Source organism: Octopus bimaculoides, chromosome 23 (assembly GCF_001194135.2).
Source record: "Octopus bimaculoides isolate UCB-OBI-ISO-001 chromosome 23, ASM119413v2, whole genome shotgun sequence".
NCBI lineage: Eukaryota > Metazoa > Mollusca > Cephalopoda > Octopoda > Octopodidae > Octopus > Octopus bimaculoides.
The window spans coordinates 11,695,833-11,700,938 of NC_069003.1; the positions used below are offsets into that span (position 1 = coordinate 11,695,833).

General features: G+C 41.5%; 1 protein-coding gene and 1 long non-coding RNA gene across 2 annotated transcripts in view; one reads left to right on the forward strand and one right to left on the reverse strand.

Annotated features, from left to right (window-relative positions):
* Positions 1–2,715, reverse strand: part of LOC128250611 (uncharacterized) — a 17,507-nt gene extending 14,792 nt beyond the window's left edge. Inside the window, exon 1 of the long non-coding RNA XR_008266640.1 lies at positions 2,600–2,715. This is a non-coding gene — a long non-coding RNA (uncharacterized LOC128250611). The remainder of the gene's footprint in view (positions 1–2,599) is intronic.
* LOC106880355 (putative ferric-chelate reductase 1) overlaps positions 1–5,106 on the forward strand; it is a 57,843-nt gene that overhangs the window by 7,499 nt on the left and 45,238 nt on the right. The gene's annotated exons all lie outside the window — the stretch shown is intronic.

Consider the following 5,106-nt stretch of genomic DNA (forward strand, 5'->3'; position numbering starts at 1 on the left):
TGGGTGCTTTTACGTGCCACCGGCACGAGGGCCAGTCACACAGTACTGGCAACGGCCATGCTCAAAAAGGTGTTTTTTATGTGCCACCTGCACGGGAGCCAGTCCAGCAGCACTGGCAACGCCCTCGCTCAAATGATTTTCGAAAGTGTCATCAGCACAAGTGCTAGAGGGCAACGCTGGTAATGATTACGCTCAGATGGTGCTATTTACAGGCCACTAGCACAGGAGCCAGACTGCTGTTCTGGCAATGAACACGCTCGTACAGTGCTGTTAGTATTCCACTGGTGCAGGTACCAGTCATCAAGTATGGTTCAATTACAATTTCACTTGCCCCAACAGGTCTTCGCAAGCAGAGTTTAGTGTCCAATGAAGGCGAGGTTGGCATGGGTACCAGTCGTCAGATTCGGTTTGATTTCGATTTCAGATTTCAAATAGGGACAGCCACTAAGTGGACATTATGCTAGAAGAAAACCACCTATGGTCTGACCACTAAGAAAAGATTGTTCTCAAGAAAATTCAGTAAACGCCAGAACGTAAGTGAGCAAGTCAAATGAAAAGATACAAAATATAAAGATTAATCACAAACCGGTTTCATTGTTACCACTTATTATTTAAATTTATATATAGATATATATATATGTAAGAGCGACCGTGCGAACCCAAAAAGGAGAAATGGTGACGAATGGAAAAACAGGGCTCCTTTCTTAAACGCGTCACACGGTCGAACACAAAATATATCAGATGATATATATATGTTATACTTCGATAACAGAGAATTCGTAAATGCCAGTAAGATACAAGATAGAACACAACCGATAGAGATGTATAACAGTAATATTTATTGTAGCATTAAATTGTATGTCTGTGTGTGAGTGTATGCGACATAATAAAACATAATAAAAGACAGGCCGTCATGTAAAGGAAAGAGTGTGTAAGTGATACATGCATGTGTATGCGTGAGATCCAGCAGATAGAAAAAGAGTCAGTAACACATATAAGAATTTGCCAGTTCTTAGAGTACACCATAGTAAGAGTCTGTATGTAAGAAGTTGAGGCGTGTGGGGCAGTTCAATCACTAGTTGTGATGTTGTGGCTTCTATGCCAAGCCGGGTTCTTGAGTACAGATGTTCTTCGCAGGCTAGGTTCTTGTCTATTATTTATCGTGGTGAAGATGAATCACACAAACAGAATCGAAGAGAAGTGCCACGGTAGTTTGGTTAGCTGTTGGTAGCTTGTGTACGTAGAAGTCATGTTGACGCTGTTGGGGACGCTGGTAGTCGTAGTTGGAGATGTTGTTGATGTCGTCGCTGGAACTGCTGCTGCTGCTCTGTGTGGTACACGGACCAGATCTAAGAGATCTGAACCGCGACGATTTGGCGGGTATAATTTAGTCTATTTATAGCTGAAAGTAGGCTACAGAGAGCATCTGAAAAACACTCCATCACATGACCTTATTAGGGGCCACGGTTGGTCAGTTTGCGTTCTGGCGGGAACGGTACGAAGCAGTTGCCGCTTCAAATAATAATCAGTCAGGTGATAACAGGGAAAGAAATGTTTTCTACTACGCTCGCGTCTGTCATATTTATAGTGAGAGAAGATGGTTTGTTTGTATATAATGGCGATAGTAGTTTCACTACACACATATATATATATATATATATATATATATATATATATAATTTATATAAAGGGCATTAACTGTGTAGTAATGCCTCACGCTTCAAGGGACTAAATAAGTCAAAAACTACCAAAAAATAAGCAACATATTTACCGAAAGCGAGGGAATGCAGCTTTTTTAATCTCTTAAAAACATTTAACTTAACGGTAAACCACTGGTTTCTCAATCAATACAGAAAAACTGTGAAGTAACCTGCATCTTTTGTTCATGTATATATATATATATATATATATATATATGAATTGAATTGAACTAGTTTCAGCTCATTAGCAGTAGTCATGCTGGGGCACCACCATTTGGTGTTGCTACATAATTTTTACTTCGCTCTAATTCTTTTTAGAACTTGACATTTGGTGCATGATGCCCTCATTTGATGCTGCTGAGTTTGATACTGCTGCCCTCATTTGCACTTCCTGCTGGGAAGTTGATTCATCTGGGACCTAGTTTTGTTTTAAAGACATCTACATCCACCCCATGTAGATTTCTCAGGTTCTTCAGGAAGATATTGATGAGCCGTGGGCTTTTAAAGCCCAGGCTATTGCAATAACTTGTCCTATATTTTGATGGCAAAGTTGGAGTCATTGGCACTATGCAGTGACATCCTGTTCTAACATTCGTGTAACTCTCAATGTCAAAGTTTGAGACAAGTCCTAAGGTATCCCATGGGCATATGGTGTAGTGGTTAAGAGCATGGGCTAATAACCCCAAGATTCCGAGTTTGATTCCAGGCAGTGACCTGAATAATAATAATGATAATAACATCGAAAAATAACTTAGGAATGAGAACTCAGGTTTGAAATTTCCCCAAGACACCTGATAAAGGCTGGAGGGTACATCAGCCGAAACGTGTTAACAACAAACAAGATAAGGACAGATATCCGTCAAATGTAAATAATGTAAATAATGTAAATAATTCCTCACCTCTTAAATATAGAACTGTACCACCTTTGTTTCTAGCACCACCACCAACAACAGCAACAACACTAACATCACCACCACCAACAACAGCAACAACACTAACATCACCACCACTGCCATCAACCATCTCCACCACTATCACCACCACCACCACCACCACCACCACCACCACCACTAACTCTACTACCACAATCATCAACACTACCTTTGTCTCTAGCACCACCACCAACAACAGCAACAACACTAACATCACCACCACTGCTGTCCCCATCGCCACCAGCACACCATTATCACCACCACCACCACCAACAACAACAACAACAACAACAACAATAGCAGTAACAACAACACTAACATCACCATCACTATGGCCACCATCACCACCAGTACACACCACCACTATCTCTAGCCCCACCAGCACACCACTATCACCAACAACAACAGTGTTACCATCACTACCACCACTGCCATCATTACCACAGCAGCAGCAACAGCAACAACAATAAGAATGACAGATAACCACACAAGTGATTTGTACTAAGTTTACTGATTAAGTATGGCAAAAAGTCACAATGGTGTCGCAAACAACAACAACAACAACAACAATAATGACATCGTCATCATCATCATCAACATCGTCATTTCATCGTTGTTTTAATATCTATTTTTCTGTGCTTGTATGGATCGGGTGGGGAATTTCAACCATGTTTCGTGGTCTGCTACCACAACAGCTCCTTTATAGGATCCAGTTAGCTCAAGACATCATCAGGAGGAACCACGTCCGGTTTTGGCCCCTACTCCTCTACCGTTTTGATGTGGCGGGGCCCCTCCTTTCGGAGGTGTCTTCAGCTCTGGTGTTGGGTGCATGTCTTCTTTCTTCTATTCCCTGGCCTCTTCGATGCAAATGTATTTATTGAGGCAAATGTATTTTATGGCCTGATGCCCTCCCTGTTACCAACTCTCACCTGTTTTCAAGAAAGGGTCATATTTCTACATGGCCAGGCATGTTTCTAGGGAAGACTGGAGATGAAGGACACTGCTTGGATGGCAGTGATGCTCATTTACAGCTACGAGACAATGTTAAGGCAGGGAGACACTAACACAAACATGCATGCACATGCACACACACACAGGCGGTGTGTGTGTGTGTGTGTGTGTAAAGGCAGCGAGCTGGCAGAAACGTTAGCACGCCTGGCGAAATGCTTAGCGGTATTTCGTCTGCCACTACGTTCTGAGTTCAAATTCCACCGAGGTCAACTTTGCCTTTCATCCTTTCGGGGTCGATTAAATAAGTACCAGTTATGCACTGGGGTCGATATAATCGATTTAATCCGTTTGTCTGTCCTTGTTTGTCCCCTCTGTGTGTAGCCCCTTGTGGGTAGTAAAGAAATAACACACACACACACCATACAACTACATGGAGCATACCTACACATGTGTGCCCCACAGACTTTGTTGCCTCATAACTCCCCGCAAAATGGATACTTTTTAATGAAATTTCATACAAATATGTGATGATGATACACACACACACACACACACATATATATCATACATATGTATACGGATGTTGCTCTTTGTCAATGGAATGCTAAAAATAGACTATGGGTATAAAACAATGGAAAACTATTGGTGATCCAGTAGTGCTTTTGAACCCACTCAACTGAAGATCTGCAGGTACACAGCTATTGTTGGATCATATTAATAGAAGAATGTGAATAATAAGTGAAATACTCAATAGTCACCCGCTGATACTAATGCATAGAAACAATTGTAGTGATTTGGATTAAAACCTGGCTGTGTGGTAAGAAGCTTGCTTCACACCCACAGGGTTTCGGGTTCAGTCCCACTGTGTGACACCTTGGATAAGTGTTTTTCTACTATAGCCTTGGGCCGACCAAAGCCTTGAGAGTGAATTTGGTAAACAAAAACTGAAAGAAGCCTGTTGTAAGTACTTGGCTTTATAAGAAATAAGTTCTAGGGTTGATCTGTTTGACTAAGAGAAAGAAAGATAGAAAGAAGAAAAGAAAGAGAGAGAAAGCAAGAAAGAAAGAAAAGGAAGAAGGAAGTAAGGAAAGATAAGAAGAACACTCAATAAATAAGCACCATATTTTAACATTTATAAGGAACCCCTTTTTGTCAAAAATTAAGTTAAAAAATATGGACGTTTCTTATACATGGATAGTAATATAATCCCTCACAAAACCATTTTTCCAAATTTTTAGCCCCACAAAATTAGCGGGCTTCTTATACATGTTAAAATCATCATCATCATCGTTTAACGTCCGCTTTCCATGCTAGCATGGGTTGGACGACTTGACTGAGGACTGGTGAAACCGGATGGCAACACCAGGCTCCAATCTAAATTTGGCAGAGTTTCTACAGCTGGATGCCCTTCCTAACGCCAACCACTCAGAGAGTGTAGTAGGTGCTTTTACGTGTCACCTGTACGAAGGCCAGTCAGGCGATACTGGCAACGGCCACGCTCGAAATGGTGTCTTTTATGTGCC